Here is a 20,275-nt window from a genome sequence, read left to right as displayed (position 1 = left end):
CGCGCTGCTACTGTGGTTACACGCGTGGATATTGCTCACCAGCGGTCGCGCGTGTTTGCACGTCGACGCGGACGACAACGCAAAAGTATAAATGAAAACCGATGCGGAACCTACGCCGTAGGACCTACGCACGCATATAACGAGCCCTTAAGGGGGATGCGTGTGCGGCACAGTCCTTGGCTGGGGGCCCCAAAAGTTCATGGGCCCTTATGCTGCGTGTACACCAACTGCGGTAGATTGAAGCACGAGTGATTTCAGTGTTAAATCAATGTGAAGACGCGTTGATGCGCGTCTGGAGGTCTCACGGCGTAAATGAGGCGTTTTGGCGCGGTACACGCGAATGGTGCTTTTTGTGCATTTTGTGTTTGACGCGAATTGCCGGCTGACGCACGAGTTGAAATATTTGAACTTTGGCGGAATTTCGCGCCGCGTTAACCAATCAGGAGCCTGCTTGCTGCTGTGGAGGCAGCCCCGGCGGGAGTCACTCATTCAACCTGAAGGAACACTTGATATTGTCCGAAGCAGTCACCCGGAGCTATACGACACAAGTTCTTATTTCTATAGAGACAGGAATAAAAGGGCCTCGCTTGAAAGAGTGTCAGTGAGGACTTCGGGCAACCTGGTAAGTTGTAATACACATTTCACTTTTGAGTCACGTGACGTTTATAGACCAGCGCTGTTTATTTTCCCCCTATAGTAAGGTTACCAAATACAAACCGGTAACTCTCTCAATAAATGCAAAAAAATCAGCCATCTTGCAAACAGACAACCGCATAGCACTTGCCCCTTTCACAAGAAGCGGATTTTGCCTCTGACACGCGTCACATGCTTGCTTTTCAAACTGAATGAATGCATTCAAACTGTTCAAGCGGCAAACTAGGCGCGGTAGACACGATTTTGACGCCTGAAATGCGGTTGGTGTAAACGCAGCATTAGAATCGTCCTAAAGCCCCCCCCCCCCCCCCCCTACGGTGCCCCTGCACACCCTCATCACAGGTTGATGCTTTCAGTCAAGCAAACCAGTCATTGTTGATAAGCTGTTTACTAAATCCCAAACACAAAAGAATAGCAGATTCTTTTGCATTCTTATTTTCTCTCTTCCTTCATACTTTTTTATTCTTCATCTCATGGGAGATCATCAGCAGGAAAATAGCACTGAATCACTAAAGGAAACAGCAATACTGTTGTTATGTGTTTGCCCTCATAGACAATTTTTCTGTCCTGCCGCCAGCTTTGCACTGTAATATCATTTTTAATAAATATTCTGGGGTACTAAAGAAGAACACTGCAGAAAATGTTATTACATTTTTTTAGTGTAAGATGTAAAAAGGGAGAGATTGCTGTCAAGTGATGCGAGATAAAAATCTGACATGAACCTTCATGTACCGCCTGACTACGGGAGACGGACGTTTTTCACAAGTTCTGCTTTCCCTCCTTTCCTGATTATTGAATCAGCTCCTGAAAAATGGATCTTATCTCATGCAAATGAAGTGACAGCCAGAATCCCCTCAGTTCAGTCATGATGAATGTTTAAGTGAATCCATAAATGTACTAAGAGAGTGGAGAGAAAAGGACGAGATAAAGCAGCAAGCCCCCAGCAAATTAGAAGTAGCCATGTTTAATTTAAAACGGGTGCTACCGTGAAATCGCTTCAGTAGCGGTAGTGAGCAAGCTTTGAAACCAGAATAAATCGAGGTAAAGTAAGTGTGTTCTGCCAGCCGGTGTTTCATAGCCGCTATACTGTTGTGACACACAGCTGAAACCTGGTGTGGACAACTGATAAGGTTACAAAAAAGCTGATAGTAATTTCAAGCAAATCAGTAATGACTGTTGTTGGCTTGAATTATTTCAATATTTAAAAAAATTACTTATCACATTCGTCATAAATCTTGTTGATCCTATGACTCATTTAATGCTTTGGTCGCACTTAAAAATGAATAATACTCATTAAATTACATGCACTAAAATCAAGCTTACGCTGTCATAATAACCTGATTTAAACAAATTATACAATATGTTCCCTCCAAATCATTTCCATGCTCTCTTATTATAATGAGCTAATCCTTCCAACCGCTGGCTTATTGAGGGATCTGACTTGGCATTACAACATCTGGCTGACACACAAAGAGTCAGTCCATTTGTGCTGGATACAGTTAGCTGATGCCAACAGCAACCCCCAGCCCCCCATTTGAAACTATTACAAACATTCAAATGAGCTACTGATAGACTTCTGGTTTAATAAATATTCACATGAATAAATTGGTTCAAAAAGCTTATTTGTCAAAGCTGGATGGTTTTATAAACCTTCTATAAACATCCACAGAACCTTTACGTTGCATTAAAGATCATTGCATTGGAAGTTTCTACAGACTATAAAAGATTTTTGACTGAAAGGTTCTGTGGGGAACCAAAAATGATTCTTCTATGACATCACTGTGGAGAATGACCCTTTTCAGAATCATTCTCTTTAGGAGTGCATTGCAACACTTAAAGATGATAAAAAAGCAATACCGTAGAAGAACCATTTTTGGTTCTTCAAAGAAACATTCAGTAAGAGTTCTTAAAAGAACTAATTCTTTTTTTATCTTTTTATAGTTTTTTAAAGCACCTTTTACCAATTCCACATACATTTTAACACTCTTAAAGGGGCCATGGCACAAAACTTTTTTAAGATGTCAAATAAATTTTTGGTGTCCCCAGAGCACATATGTGAAGTTTTAGCTCAAAATACCATATAAATAATTTTTTATAGCATGTTAAAGTTGCCACTTTGTAGGTGAATATGCAAAAATGTGCCGTTTTGGGTGTGTCGTTTAAAATGCAAATGAGCTGATCACACTGATCACAATAATTGTGGTTTGTTGTAATCAAAACTCAATTGTGCTTTTCTCTGCACTAAATGGCAGTGCTGTGGTTGGATAGTGCATATTAAGGGGTGGTATTATTATAATAAGAGCTCCTTATGACATCATAAGGTACAGTCAAATTTCAACAACCTATTTTTTCATGTGCTTGTAGAGAATGGTTTACCAAAACTAAGTTACTGGGTTGATCGTTTTCACATTTTCTAGGTTGATAGAAGCACTGGGGACCAATCATAGCACTTAAACATGGAAAAAGTCAGATTTTTATGCCATGGCCCCTTTAAAAATAAAGGTGCTTAAAATGTTCTCCACAATAATGCTTTAAAATAACTAGTTGTTGGTTCCCCAAAGAACCATCCAGTCAAAGGTTCTTAGAAGAACTATTTATTTTATACCTTTTAATAATCTGAAGAACATTTATGCACTACTAAGAACCTTTATTGAAACAGAAAGGATGTTTAATCGGATGTTAAAGGTTCTTTATGGAACCATACAGCCAAAAATGGTTCTTCTATGGCGTCATGAAGCACTTAAGAGTGAAATATTATTCAGATGTTAAAGGTTCTTTATGGAATCATACAGACAAAAAAATTCTTAGTGGCATCGTGTATCACCTTTATTTTCCAGAGTTTATTTTCCATGGATTGTAAATAGTGGAAATTAAGAGGTTCCTATCATCACCTTCTGTTTTTGTGTGGATACTGATTTTTTTTAAAAAGATTTCACTAAAAAATTAAGATCTGTGATAGGAGTTGTGGTATTACTGACATACCTTATTTACTACTAGCCCCAACCTTATCTTGTTAAAGGGACAGTTCACCCAAAAAATAAAAACATTTGTCATCATTTATTCACTCTCGTGTTGTTACAAACCTGTATAAATTTCTTTGTTCTGATGAACACGAATAAAGAGATTTTGAGGAATGTTCGTATACAAACAGTTTGTGAGCACCATTCACTTCCATGGTATTCTTTTTTCAGCCCAGCCTCACAAAATTTCGTGCTATAGTCACGTAACTTTTTTATTATTTTTCGTGATATTGTCACGAATTTCCAAGTTTTTGAGTGATCGTATCACAAATTTCTGTTTACTTGTCATTGTCACGTATTGGTTACTCAACTGTTTTGTCCTATTTTCTTACCATCGTCGGTTCGGTTAAGGGTTAGATTTACATAAAATGACATTCTTACCCAAACCCAACTCTAACCCTAACGCCAGGCGACAATGGTTTAAAAATCCGAAAATATACAAAAATAAATCAGAACTTTTTTTATAAACCAATACTTAAAGTGACATCCTAATGCAAACACCAAATCAACCGAAGCGACAATGGTTTGAAAATAAGAAAAAGCAGTTGAGTATGACACCTAAACGGAAATTCGTGATACGATCACGAAAAAAACGCGGAAATTCGTGACAATATCACAAAAAAAAGATTCATAAAGTTACGTGACTTATGATTTATGCTGTTAGTATACCGATATCATGAAATTTCTTGGTATTCTTTTTTCCTACTATGTAAGTGAATGGGGCTCACGAACGGTTTGGTTACAAACATTTCTCAAAATATCTTCCTTTTTGTTCATTAGACCAAAGAAATTTATACAGGTTTGTAACAGCATAAGAGTAAGTACACGATGACACAATTTTCATTTTTTGGTGAACTGTCCCTTTAACCCACCCACCCACCACATACACATATCTGGAAACACTTTAGTAGCTTCGAAGTCGTTCTGTGATTGGTTGAATTGTACAGGATTTTTAGGAGACGTGTGTGGCGTTCTTTATGGTCCGCCCGGAAAAAACACAAAGACAAAAAGTATGTGAGGTTCATGGCATAAAGTCTTTAAAAGAAATCCAAGAGTTTTGCAATTAGTGGAATCTAAAATAGATATTTTAACGGTTTGCCATTGTTGTTATGAACTTCAGAGAAATTTATGAATGAATTGTGGAGAAATTTCCTCACCTCTAAACATGGCGCAAAACGTGGTTCTTTACGTGTGTCATATGGCCTTTGTAAGAGGTCCTGGTTCCCAGACCTTCAGTATGAAGACTGAAGCACTAACCTGACCTTGGCACTCATCCTAAATGCATTGCTTTCACAGTATCATTTACCAAGCTTGAACCACCAGTGCAGGACTAATGAAAAATCATTAATGATTTAACTAACCATTTCTTTAGTATTACCCTATGAAGCAATTTAACTTTTAATGTTTTTAAAATTTCCTAATGAACTCAACCTGTGTGGGTAGCAGCTCCGACTCTGCAGTCTGTGTAAAGATGATTTCTCCAGGCTACAGTTACTCAATCATTCCCAAACTGCCACGGTTTTAACCAGGTTGGGAATGTCGTTTTCTCAAAGTGTACACCCCTTCTAGGCAGTGTAAACCTTTTCGGCAGTTCTGTAGTCTCTGGAGACTCCGTGGCACAGCTGTTTTATCTCAGCAACATGCGCAAAGCAGCGAGAATGGCAACGCTCCGAATAATCGAGGTCTGGCTTACAGGGTGGGTCTGATGCTATCCCACAAGAAAGGGACATTTTTAACTACGGTATTACTAATCTTGCAGTGGGACAGTTCACACTTCCCTGTAGAGATTTCATTCTGGGATGTAAGTTGAGATGGCTTACCTGATCTGTCACTCTTCCTTTTGTGAACGCCGCTGGGGTGTAATTGGTCCATCTGCTCTGAGCTTGAGGTATTACCTCACCTGGTAGGAAGCAAGTTAGTTTTTCCCTACCACCCGGATGTGCCTATTTTACTGACAGTGGGGGAACAAACTGGGACCACGCACAGGTTATGATTCCCACACTGTAAGGAAAAAGGTCAAAGTATGTACACCAGCTGTCACTGGTGCATTGCCCTTTGAAAAGGTCCTTATATGTACCTTTGAGATACTAATACGAACTCCATCCAGTTGACAGCTAGTGCACATATTCTGATATTTTTTCTGACGGTTAAGCGAACACACATACTGATTTTGCATACCTCATCACAGTTGCCTCTCTGAAACATCCATCTGTTCCAGGTTCATCTGTTCCAGAGACATGAGCTTACGAAACCTTCACACCAGCAGTCAGAGCCAATGCTGATACCCGAGCTCAGACCTCCACAGAGCTGTATGGGTATGTTCAACACACCACAACATCTGCTTACTGTTGTCCCAGTCACGCAGGGAATGAATGAAGTGTGTTTCAAATGCAGAAGAGAAAAACAACTTCATTTTTGTTTGATTTCGGTTGTTTTACTAAGCATTTCATGGCCACCCTAAATCATGTAGGTCGTATAATATCAGTGCTTGTCTTTCTTAAACAAATGCATTTCTTATTTTAGGATATTAATTCTCAATAGCTATATAACAAGGAGAGTGATTTTTGATGATTAAAGTGATTAAAGTTAATCTCTGTGATCACACAGTAATATACTGGGCGTAATATTTTTTAAAGAGATATTTATTAGAAGATAAAAGTAAAATAGCCAGTAAGACTCAAATTATTCAAATATGAGCCCTATACCTAATGCTATGAAATTACATTGAAAGTTTATATGAATTTACCGCCTACACTTTTACACAATAAAAAATTCCTAAAGGCACTGGAGCAGCTGATATTTTATACGTTTAGATGCGGGTTCATTCAAGGTTACAAAGCAGACAATCCAAAACATTACTGGCATATTATTCAATGCATGCTTTTGTGACTATGGCAGATAAACGTCTGATGTCGTTACAGTAAGAACAATAATGAATGATCACAATACATCAACGCTTAGTCAACGCTATCTCATGAATTCTCGTGAGATCAGGCGGTTTTAGGGGCTGATCACAACGAACATGTTTTAAACGCTTGGAAACGCAAGGTGCGCCACACTGCCTTTTTTGTCACTTAAAAAAAAAGCAGTGTGGCGCGGCTTTTTATATTGCTAGGCAACCACTGAGGCAGCCGTCCTGTAAATCAAACACTGAAGCCAGAGCGCTGTTAACTGTCTGTCATATTAGCAGAAACATTGAAAAGAGGACGCTTGTTCTGATTTTGATCGAGGGTGAGAGGTGCACAAACATACAGGAGAGAGTGAGTGACAGTGGCGGCTCATGACTGCTCTTTCAAGGGGCGCAAATTCAAAATATGTGTTTGGTGTGTCATGTGTGTTGCTCGTGTTTTCAAAATATCATGTTTGTTGCGTCATGTGAACCATGTGCATCACGTGTTTTGTCAAAATAAGTGCCTGCGACACATGCATCAAAACCGTTTATGATAAAAGAGACGCTCACGTTTACAAAATACACGCAAGACACTCACTTAACAGTAAACTTTGATTACGCATGAGATTATGTGAGTATCTGGCAAACGTGAGCGTCTCTTTTATCATAAACCCTTTAGACGTGTCTGCAGCAGGCACTTATTTTGACAAGACACATGATGCACACAGGATCACTCGATGCACAGAACACATATTTTGAAATTACGAACCAAACAGATGATGGGCTACATACATGTTGTAAAAAACTTCAAATCGTGCGCCCTCAAAAAAAGAAGTCACCAGCCGCCACTGATGAGTGAGTGCTGTCCGGTTGTTCTAATTAATTGTAAATTTCCGTCACCACAACAGAAGGCCCGCCTCTCCCCTCATTCGATTGGAAATACGTGAATGAAGTCAGACGCTGAGCGGCAGGCGGCAAAAATCACAAAGCATAGAAAATCATTCAAAAAGGTGCCTGCAACTGCAACATTCCAATCGAAAGATGCAGCAATACATGTATGTACCATGAGCAACGTATTTTAGGTTATGCAGAAATGTAGGTAGAGGAAGGGTGAGTGAGACTGAGTTAGTGGTTCTGTAAATGTCTGCAAAGAACCCATTCAAGAAGACAGAGTGTATGTTAACTGATTATTAACTGTCTGATTTGAAAGACTTCATCAGTTGTATTGCCGGAACCAATCAATGCCGCAGTACTATTTAAAGAGACGGCACAGTGCCCTGGCAGGGACTATTGATTTATGCCATTGAAAACCACGTGCACTCACAATAAATTACTATGTGTGAAACAATAAGTTTTATTAGTTAGTAATGTCAAATTTTAATAAAAGGTTTTCAAAACGGCATACACCCTTACTGAAAAAACCAAACACCCAATAGAAGAAACTTATTTTTAAAGAGATTCATCATAGGACTTATTCACAAGAACCATTTTTGGTTCCCTAAGGAACCTTTCAGATAACATCCCCTTTCAGGGAACTCCACACTGCGTTAGAGAGCTGACACTTTGGGAATGCCTACAACATGACGGCATCTGAGTATGTATATCAAATTCGACTAATGGTTGGGCGTGACGTCATAGGCGGAAGCCTGAGAGCATAAAAGGACGAAAAGGAATGCCCACTTTATCTGGCATATATCGAAGCGAGTGTACAGGTACGTCAAAAGTATGGCAAAGGAAATGCAGCGTCTCTTTCCCTTCTCAGGGAACATATGTAACCTGAGACGTTTTTTTTTTTAAATAACCATTTCTTTATTACCTTTCTGTAGTACAAAAAAACTTTGGTAAAACAAAAACTGCAGATTGATTCAACCCTTATTTTTAAAAGTGCACACTGTCTGACAAAATGGTCAAAAATTGTCCCAAAGCTGTCAGTGAGGCAGTATCTTTTTACCTTTGCACCTAAAGAATTCATTTTAGTACCTCAGAGGTGCATATTGGTACCAAAGAGTGCATATTACTACCTCAATACTGGTACTGAATGTATACACACCTACATTAGGACCTTAAATTGTACTGTCCCAGTGACAGCTTAGGACCATTTTTGACTATTTTATCTGACAGTAGTTCACCCAAAATTAACATTTTTAATTTATGTATAGCTTCATGTTGTTCTGTTTTCTGTATAAGACAAAAGGATGTTTTCCAGAATGTTCAATGCACTCTTACAATAAAAAAATATACAGTTACCACTAGATGCCAAATTCCAAGTAGGGCCAAAAGCACCATACAATTGCCACACTAAAGCTTTATTCAAGGAACAGAAATTTACAGGGACGTAATTTCATAATAATCTGACTATTTACTATCAAAATGTATTCATCCTTCAAACCTGGCACATCATGATAAGTCACAGGCATGACCCAAAACCTGTCACTGTGGCAATCAGGTGTGAATGTGTGAAAATGCAAGTGAGGTTGAGGAGCTACAGTATTGAAGACTGTGAGTGTTTGTGCAAACGGAGAGAGAATGTGCATATTGATTGAATGTGAGTCACCAATAAGCCACATCTTTATCACAGCTCCACACCTTTCCATCCCTTTATCTGCTGCACTAGAAGCTCATCAATCTATATGTTGACATAAAAGTTGAATTCCACTGTTGGTTTTACTACCAAACAGCATTTCTCAACGCCACAGTGCCAACATATCCAGGGAAAGTGATAATCAATCTTTTTAAGCCCAGAAACCGATGCCCATGCAGCTCTTAAGATTCGTGGGAAGAATCTGTTCTTGTGGCTTAAACTGCGAAATGAATGGCTTAATGGCTAATGTCTCAGGAGATGACTACAATAGACCAAGAAGAGGATGTGCTGTATAAATGGAGAAAAAAGAAGGACTCTTGTACAGTTAGTAAAACACACTCTAAAGTGGAATGTTGTGTCTGGCTATCTGTCAAAGCTTTAAGAACTGAACTGTTAGTATCACTCTGTGCAAATCCTGTTTTCCCTCTGGTGCAGAGATAAAGGATGAAGAGAAAAGAGTGAACGCTAGACATTGAAATCCCATGATAACAAAAATTTGATTATGCATTTACTTGGAAACCTCTAAACATGTTCCCATGAGAACAACTCTCTGTACCCAGCAAGCAATTTTGGCTAAAACAAGGCACAATTTGGGCTGCCGGTGAAGACGTCTTACCATATAGCCTAAAAATAGACGATGCTTATACTTTTAAAACATGTACAAGAAATAAACGCAAACACCTTGAACACCTGTAGTCCAAATTATTTTGCCAAAAACGGCATGTAACCAAATTCGAGGTTAGAGTAGAAGTTGGTTACTCCAGCCTGATCTCATGAGAAATCGTACATATTTTACGAGTTGGCTAATTCGTATCAATTCATACGAAGTTAATCATGCAAAATTGTACGATTCTCGAGAAAAAACAACAATGAAACCGAACCCCTAACCCTGCACCTAGCCCCAACGTCACAGTGTCACGACAGGGTAGGAGAGACAGGACGCAAACGCAAGGTTCCAAATAAATAACATTTAATAATAAAAACACGAGGGCTAACAAGGTGAATACAGAAACTCAGGAACATGAACACAGGAAACAGACAGGGTATCGAAGACAATGATCCAGCAGTGAGCAAACAGAAGACAGAGGTATATATACACAGACTAAATGACAAACAGGTGTGATGAGGCAGGTAATTAATCAATGAATGTCCAGGTGACAACAATCGGAACAGAGACAAGACATGACACGGATTAACCGTGACATAACCCTCCCCTCTACGAGTGGCTACCAGACACTCACATAAAACACAACAAAAACAAAGTCTGGTAGCGAGAGTCCAAGGGAGGGGTGGAGGGTTTGGGGACCCTGGCGAAGCCGGCAGCCGCCAGGATGAGACCAACAGGACGGTTGGTCGGACTGCGCCAGGAGAACCGGAGCGATCGCTCCGAGAACCGAGGCAGACGAATTACCCCCCTCCTGGGAATCGTCGACGATCAGATGCCCCCGGAAATCATCTCCCATCCCCTCGCAGAAACGGAGACCCTCGGTAGCCACTTGTAGAGGGGAGGGTTATGTCACGGTTAATCCGTGTCATGTCTTGTCTCTGTTCTATATTGTCATCACTTGGACACTTGTTAATTATCATCATTCATTCCACCTGTGTGTCATTAGTCTTTGTGTATTTATACCAGTGTTTGTGTCACACTCATTGCCGGATCATTGTCATTGCAACCCCGTCTGTTCCCTGAGTTGATGTTCCTGTGTTCACCGTGTCATTCCTCGTGTTTTTATCATTAAATGTTATTTATTTGTGAACTTTGCGTATGCGTCCTACTTCCTGTCTCTCCTTCCGTGTCGTGACAGAATGATCCGGCCAAACTGGACGCAGCAAGTTCATGCCCCGATGTCTCTTGGGGACCACCGTGAGTGATCGCTCGCTCCTGCGGGCCTGCGGGAGGAGGATCGGCCCAGGCGGTCCCCCAACGGTTGAGTCGTCGTCGACGGTCCCTCGGAGGACCACCGTCCCGCTCGTAGGGGGATCCGGAACGGACCACGCCCGATCATTTCCCCGGGGTGGCTACCGAGTGAGGGTCTCCATTTCCACGAGGGGACGGGAGATGATTTCCGGGGGGCACCTCATCGTCGACGATTCCCAGAAGGGGGGTAATTCGTCTGCCTCGGTTCTCGGAGCGATCGCTCCGGTTCTCCTGGCGTTGTCCGGCCCACCGTCCTGTTGGTTTCATCCCGGCGGCTGCCGGCTTCGCCAGGGTCCCCAAGCCCTCCACCCCTCCCTTGGACTCTCGCTACCAGACTTTGTTTTTGTTTTGTGTTTATGTGAGTGTCTGGTAGCCACTCGTAGAGGGAGGGGTTATGTCACGGTGATCCGTGTCATGTTTTGTGTCTGTTCTATATTGTCATCACCTGGACACTTGTTAATTATCACATCATTCATTCCACCTGTGTGTCATTAGTCTTTGTGTATTTATACCAGTGTTTGTGTCACACTCATGGCCGGATTATTGTCATTGCATCCCCGTCTGTTCCCTGTGTTGATGTTCCTGTGTTCCTGTATTCACCGTGTTATTCCTCGTGTTTTTTATCATTAAATGTTATTTATTTGTGAACTTTGCGTATGCGTCCTACTTCCTGTTTCCCAGTCGTGACACACAGGGGTCAAGGTTTCCAGGTGCTTAAAGTCAGTTTCATTTTTCTCAAATAGATTTTTTTTTCAAAGTGTTGTTCGGTTTTTAAATTACACAGCATTTTATTAGCCCAACCCATGGTTTTATTTTAACTCCAAAATTTATCCACAGCATTTCTAATGTATTCAAAGACCCACTACGTTGTCTTAAAACGTGCAGCTTTGTTCTATGCACAGGTGTGTTCGACTTTATGCGGCGCTGCACAGACCGATCGGCGGCTGACTTGAAGCAATGCATGCCGGTTAGTAATTTTGTCCGACTTAAAGGCGCTTTAAGCGAATCTGTGTGACGTTACTTTTTTGTTGATGTTTGAACTGTTTTCAAACAAACGGAGCGTAGCTAACTCCTCCCCCTCCCCGTCCCTTCTGTGCTTAAATCCTTCTTGTCGTTTATTGGTTGGAACACTTTGTTATGGTTTCTGTTTGTAGGTTTGGCCACTTTGTTTTTATTGCAGTTTGTGGAGCCTAGACTGTCTTCAGAGATCACGTTTTTTTTACAGTTTGATCAGTGGACAGGCAGCAAGCAGATAGTGAGGAGATGTTTGCTGTATGTAAAAAAAAATTTATGGTCTAAAACGCGTGAATTTGCTTAGAGCACCTTTAAGCTGGCGCTGCATGCATGTGACTGTGACGTATGGTTTTAAAGTAACGCAAGAGCGTTTCAGATAGCCGGCTGGCTCAGCCCGCACAGCCTCTCCAGAGTGGCTGCACAGAGTTGTGATGACGACACAGCTCTTTGTGATTGGTCGCCTCACCGATGACAGCGACCCCTAGAGTCACTGGAGAATACTTGCAACTGTCGTAATTTCCCACTCTAGTACTCCAAAGATAATGACCAGGTAATGTTTCACAATTTCATACAAATATTAGGCTACTGCATAGTCTACTAAACTACAGATGATGGTAATAGGATAATAAGAAGTTTATTCCAAGTGTAAAGTGCATATAATAATAAAATACTGTGTTTGCTAGCTTATAATGTTTTAACATGATTGCAGCTAAATCACAAGTAAACATTACAAAATGCCATGACAAAGTTAACTGTGTACGTTGCATTATTTCATAACATTGGCCGTTATAATGTCACTATACATGATTATTGCTATTTATCATAATAGTTTGCAAATTGTGCATGTTTACACTATTTACAACCTCTAGGCTTATTTATGTCCTGATGTTTATGTGAGATATCGACAACTGTTGTCATGATAATCGCATGACATACTACAAGCAAGCGCAACAACATAGACCGCAAACAAGTTTACAAATAAGAGATTTACTTACTAGTCCATCAACAAGATCGCCAGATCAGCATCCCTCCAGTGCTGTCTTTTAGCTCACGCCAACAAGTAAAAACCTGACCGAGTGGGACTCTTGTCCGGTTCCTAACGCGGTCAGATTCTCTTTTCCTTTTTCTACTCGCTTCCGAACGCGCTTTCTTAACTTTTAAATCGTTTAGCCTCACGTCTCAAATTCGCGCGTGTAGTTGTTGTTATGGGCTTGATCAACTTCATGCAGCGCTGCAAGAACCGACAGCCGGATGACGTCAAAGTGCCGTCTCGGATCATTCTCGCAGTACTTTGACGTCATCCGGCGGTCGGTTCTTGGAGCGCCACACGAAGTCGAACAAGCCTAACGTGTGTGACGTCGTTGCCGTAAAGCACGTCGTGATTCTCGCGAGATTTGTCAGGGGCGGTTCTTTCAAGCTTGCATTGCTGGTTTTGGTAGTGGCGTCCTCCCCGAGCTTCAACAGGAGGATGATTCGCCTTACCATGACTTTGTTTACCACCGAAATAACTTTGAAGCTATTATATTAAGGTAAAATAACTGCATAGTGTGTCTTTAAAACATCTTACTGTCCCTTTAACTCTTCCCTCGACTGCAAGCGGCAAAACTCGCCGATCTGTCTACGCAGCGCCACATGAACTCGAACACAGCTATTGACATAATTTCTACTGAAACAAGAAGTTAGGGTGGGACATTTTGGGTGGCCCATCCCCTTGTTAGAATAGCCAGTGTGTTTAGTTTACCTCACAGTCTGGAATCTGATGAGAAGCTGATGAATAATGTCATCATAATCATTAATCCGTATTGGAGGAAGTGAAAGGCTCTACATTTCGAATGGTTAAATTTTCTAAATATGATTTTTGTCAGTGTTTTAAAGCACACTAGATAGATACCCATAAGGCAAATATATTCATAAAAGTTAAAAAACATCAGTTTTGATTTCATGGGGAAACAGTGATGTGATTTTCACTCTACATTCTGTTGCTTCTGTTCCAACAAAAAAAAGAGAAATAATAATAAGTTTATTTAATATTTATTTATATTTATTCATTTTTTTTCAACTCATCCTCAGGCTGCTCATTTACTATTTTCAAAGTCTTCTGAAGGTTTTGCAAAAACATATGCATAGTCACTAGACACATAAGCCAAAGCCTTCAGTGTATTCAGTATTTTTTTATTTTATTTTTTACTTTTTTGAAACCCCTTAAGCATGTGAGATTCTGTGACTCCTGGTAAGGATGTAAGCTATCTATCTGACCACAAAAAACATTTGGCCTTTATCTCAATATCTGACGTTTTGAGAGAAGCAGCATCTCCAGTTTATTGTTTTGTTGCATCATTCATGTGATATAACAAATCAAAACGCTTTACAGTATGCTGCATGTTCAGACAACCACCAGGAAATATATACTCTGATTCAAATTTAACCTGACAACACTGAATGGAAATCTGGTTTAGATTTGTGTATTGCTTTTCCCAGTGTCATCAGATGCTACTGTATGCACAAACCCATGTTACACCTTGAAAAGTCACTGAAGATTGATTATTTTAACTGGGAAGTTGTTGGATGATGTCAGATCAAATGGACTGTAGCATACTCCTGTTTTACCAATAGCTTTACTAGATGTTGTATCTTAGTTCAGTAATGGGCGCTATATCATGTATAATGATGTTACCTAAAGCAACCACTCAGGATGTACAACCCTATTAAAGTGTATTCAAAACTCCAGAGCACAAATCCAATACTGTGCAATAAAGCTACTTAAAATAATAGTCCAGTTACACAAACAGGAATACAAGTAAGTTAAATATCAATTATATACAGTACTAATCCCATAGGCTGACACTTATAAGAAGAACAAGACGTCATAAATAATAACTTTTATATTCCAGTAAGTCATTTCAAGAACAATGGACTAGCTAACATGTACAATGTAACAATTAATATTCAAAAGCAATGAAACAATTTGTCCTGACATCAAGCAAACTGAAACTTTTGTCTTTTAGGTGAAAGCCTCTTTTCTTTCATTTGTTAAAGAGTATTGACTCTTATGAAACTATAGCACTGTTTTTATAAGCAATCTAATTTGTCTATCGGGACAGCTGTTTTTGGGCAGCAGAAAACAATTTAGTTCATCTAATGAGGCATTGCTCTCAACATTTCACCTTCTCCGGAGAATTATATAAAACCAATCTCCATTCCCTACAAGAACAATTACAACAACACAGCAGATATAAAAACACAGAAATAAATCACGCTATACCCTTCACTAATAGCACATCGATTTTGAGCAATAATGCACATCTGTATGTTTGTACCTTGAGTTTTTCACTGCTTTGGCCAAACTTGAATCCCAGTGCAATGCGGATTTTGGAAGCAACAATCCAATGTTTATCTTTGAAGGTTTTTTACACATAAAAAATAAAAGGCATTGAAAAATAATGGTGCTACACAGTCTAGGCCTTGTTTATGCATGCTTCAATATAGAGAACTGAGCTCTCTCTGCTTTAATTCTAATGGCTTGGGGGGTTTAGCCATCCATCATTCACCAGAAATTTACGTTACTTTATTCAAGGCAAAGAAGTGATGTAATACACTGGGTTTAAAGTGTTGCATTTTAGCAGCGAGAAGGGAATACGTTGTGGGTAGAAAGCAGTTTAAGCGATGATGAAATATTAAAGAAAGCACATTTAGCTTTCCCGCTTTAATAATATCTGTCCTTTTAATTAAGAGGGTTCCCAAGGTTCTTAACAACACAGACTTAATTGAACCAGCCATAATAAAAAGAACCAGTTAAAGGCACCAGTTTGTGACAACTTTGATAAAAAATTAGAACAACTTGCTCTTCTAAAAGTTACAAATTTAAACTCATTAACTTAGCATGATAACACTGGATGCAAAAAAAGAAAAATGTTTGAAACAGAAGAAACAGTTGTCTTATTTTCCTCGTTGTGAAGTATATCCGAGTAAAACGGCTTTTTGAAATCAGACTGATCTCACGGAAAGTCGTGTTATATTCACAAAAAATTGTATTAATTTATTTGTGTCCATGGCACGAAATTAATCTTTTTCGTGCCTTGAGCATGAATGTCTTTGTCGTGTCACATTTCTATAAATAGTTTTTCGTTTCATTTGCACGACTTTCTTTTCATTTCATTTTATGTATTGTTTTCTCATTGTTTTTCCCTATTTTCTTACCATTGTCGCATGGGGTTGGGGTTAGAATCACTTTCTGTTACATTTTTAGATATCCAAACCCCAACTCTAACCCCAACTCCAGGCGAGAATAGTTTTTAAGGCAAAAAAAAAAAAACGTAGAAACCAAAACATAAAAGTACATCCAAACCCCAAATCTAACCCCACCCCAAGCGACAGTGATGTAAATATAATGAGAAAACAAAATGTAAAATGACATGAAAAAGAAAGCCGTGCCACATACACGAAATTTGTGCGAGTGACATGACAAACACATTCGCGCTCAAGGCAAGCTGAATTTCGTACCATGAACATGAATAAATTAATCAGATTTTTCTTGACTATAACACGACTTTCCGTGAGGTCATGTTGTTGAAATGGTTGGGTCATGTTGCTACTTGCTATTCGCTGTGATCTTTTCCCGTGCCCTGTCCTTGCACCATTCCTCCTCAATGGAAGTAAAGAGAGATCATTTCGAGGAGGAAAGCAGATTAGCGTTTTTGATTAAAGATTATGAGGGTACATGATTTTTTTTTTAAATAATGAAGATAAGTCATTTATAAAAATATTTATAAAAAATGTCAGTTTTAATTTCAATTCTGTATTAAAAGTAGAGTTTATGACCACGACCTTCAGTCTGCAAACATGAACATAACTGGAATGCACTTTCTGGGATCAGAACTACTGAATGGCCTTCATGCAGCATTTCTTTTATTGCTCTGTATTAATTTTTTTCTGTACTTTTTCCAAAAGTTTAGAAACTTTGTAAGGTCATCTGGGTCAGTAATATTTCTTGGCTTGGCCAGTAGATACTTCTCTTTATTAGATTTTCCTCTACTGTTTGTTCAGCCCCACATGTCTGACTCGTAGGTTTGATTCATTGTTAATTTGAGACCATATTCACTATCACACGCACAATCATTTTATGATTTTACCTTCAAATATTCACAGAATTTTGTCCATGCAGAGCTGATAGATACACTGAAATAAATGTGCATAGATATTTTTAAGAGTTTATAATTATTTCATGGCAAATGTATCTTTTATAACATGAATCTTATTTTAAATATACATAAATATATCTGGGTTTTAAATATACATTGAAATATACAAAAACTGATTAGCATACTTTAAAAAATGCTGTTTTGTTTTTCAACCCAGTGTTGGGTCAAAAAGGGACGAGTTCAGCCGTTGGGTTTAATTAACCCAGAAAATGTTTATATTTGACCCAAAAAAGCATTCTGGGTTGAAACAACATTGAAAATAAACAAGCATTTTTAGAGTCCATTAGAATAGGCTCACAATTTTGTTTGAAGACGTAAAACTAAAATGTGTACTTCATACAAGTGCTAAGAGTCTTTAAAAAAGATGCCAAATGTTTCATAAGGTTGTTTTGTAGTAAAAAGGCATTACAACTGAATGGTTCTAAATTGTTGCTGTTTCACATGAAAAACATGACACAATAACACCTTGGAAAAACTTAAAATGTTAGGTTTCAATATACAGTACAAAGACTGTCAATCATGTCCATCCATGTCATACATATTTATCTTTCTTTTTGCATTTAGAATGCATTGCCAGTCAACAATTTCATTTCAATGCAAATCGAAGCTCTTAAAGACAGGTTTGTGTTAAAATTACAAATGGACAGCCTGTGCTTTAGCGACACTGTGTCTAACAAATGTCTAGTGATGTTTGAATATTTTAAAGAAAAATGTTATTGTCAAGACAAAATAGATATTTGAAAAAAAAGAAAGGAGAGAAATACAAGCACAAACACAAGCTGAAGAAGATGTTCTCTGGTGCCGAGATACAGTTTGCTGAAATAGATGGCTTCTGAATTTCTGCAGCTGTAGTGCAGTATAGATCAGCGAGACTCAATTTTGTCCCCTCCGCAACACAAACATACATCTGCAGTCTGTCAGCTTTTAAACTTTGTAGCAAAGGTGAGCGAAATGCCCTCCATCAAATGAGAAATACACTTTTAATCCTTAGAAAAAAAACAGTAGTGTGGAAATAACGTATAGTAATAGTATCTAGGACACTGACACAATTTAAGCTCATTTAAGAAGAAATCAATCATAACATTATTTTGGGTCATTATATTTTTTTACTTAAAAAAAAAAATCTATACTGTGCATTCTCTGAATAAAGGCACAAAAGCACTGGGTCGCCTGTCATCGCCTACCCTTTCAAAAACTACTCATTTGTACCTAAGGAATGTATTATAGTACCTCAAAGGTCCAATGTAGGTTTTATCCACTTTTTTCTTGATGTGATGTGACGTATTTCCTTTCCGGTACGAGACTTCCGGGTTCAATAGCCAGCCGGTAGAAAACAGTGAAGTGGGAGCACACATAAAACATGATTTAGTTCATATTTACTACACCTGCCATGTATGAACCAGTGTGAGGATGAAATTAAGAAGTGGCTTGATATATGAAGATATATTCAATAATTTCGTGTTGTTGATCAGAGGTGACGGGTCTTCAATGCGCAAATATAAAAGCACATAGACATTCCAGTATCTTTACAATGGGAAAGTCAGTCGAGTGTTTGTACATGGAATTTACCAAGACTTCAGGCCCTATTTTAACGATCTTAGCGCACTGTCTAAAGCGCACAGCACAACATCTAAATGGGCGTGTCCGAATCCACTTAACGACGGGAAAAATGGTTTGGTCGAAAAGGGTTGGTCCTATTTTTTAAATGAGTAATGGAAGTATTTTGGGCGTAACGTGCAATAAACCAATGAGAGTCTCAGCTCTCATCCCTTTTAAAAGCCAGTTGCACTGGCGCTATGTCTAATCCCTATTTAGATGACGGACTTTGTAAACTGAAAAACTAAGCGGATCCCCAGTTTATGATTAATGTTAAATAATTGTGTTGTTTTTACTTGTATTGAAATTGTTATTTTTTTATTAAAACCTTTAAAACCCGTTTTCTTTTAGTCATGGAAGTAAAAAAACATGTAATTGCTTTAATGTATGGCTATCCAATATCATAAAAAAATAATTTACAAGTATGTAAGAAAAGGTTTGTACTGTAAAAATACTTTATTTGTAACAAACAGGAGATAAAGAATTTACAAACGGCTCTCAGCACGTTTCAGCACTTGGACAGCGTTTTTTTAAGCAAAGAGTTTTTTTTACGCATTACTTAAAAATGTTTCTCATCTCACCATATCCACAGATACAGAGTCATCATATACAATAAATTCGTGAGGTAGCATTTAAAAAAACATTTAAAAACAGATGCATTTGTTTAAAGCAAAGCATTACTTACCAGGCTACAGGTGAAGCAGCTCTTTGCGCCTTCTAACGTCTCATAATTGGTCCTCATTTATGTCCAAGAGACTCAATAATAATCTTTTACATTTCAATCCTTTAATCTTTTTATATTTGAAAAGCATTTTTGTGCTGATGAGCATTCATATGTGATAAGCAAACCTGCGTTGTCATCCCGTTTATATAGCGCATATTTCTAATGCGCTCTTTAAATAACAAAAAAACATATTGTAGTCTATTTTAGTTGCATCAAAATAGCAACACACCAACAATGCGCCTGAACACACCTCGTTTTTAGATCAGAACGCCCATAGGCGCAAACATGGGCGCAAATGCATTTGCTATTTAAACAACGTGGCGCTAAAGCGCACAGCACAACATCTAAATGGGCGTGTCCGAATCCACTTAACGACGGGAAAAATGGTTTGGTCGAAAAGGGTTGGTCCTATTTTTTAAATGAGTAATGGAAGTATTTTGGGCGTAACGTGCAATAAACCAATGAGAGTCTCAGCTCTCATCCCTTTTAAAAGCCAACTATTACATGTATTAAGTATTGTTTTGTTTTATGAAAATATTATTACATCACGTGGAGACATGAGCTTATGAAATTATTTGCTTACTTTTTAAAGTATTTGCTTTTCATTTAAAACATAACAAAAGTACGCTCAACACATTACGAACTATTATAAACATTGACATTTTTATCAGCATAATATT

Source organism: Misgurnus anguillicaudatus, chromosome 9 (genome assembly GCF_027580225.2).
Source record: "Misgurnus anguillicaudatus chromosome 9, ASM2758022v2, whole genome shotgun sequence".
Lineage (NCBI taxonomy): Eukaryota > Metazoa > Chordata > Actinopteri > Cypriniformes > Cobitidae > Misgurnus > Misgurnus anguillicaudatus.
This window is presented reverse-complemented; position numbering follows the sequence as displayed.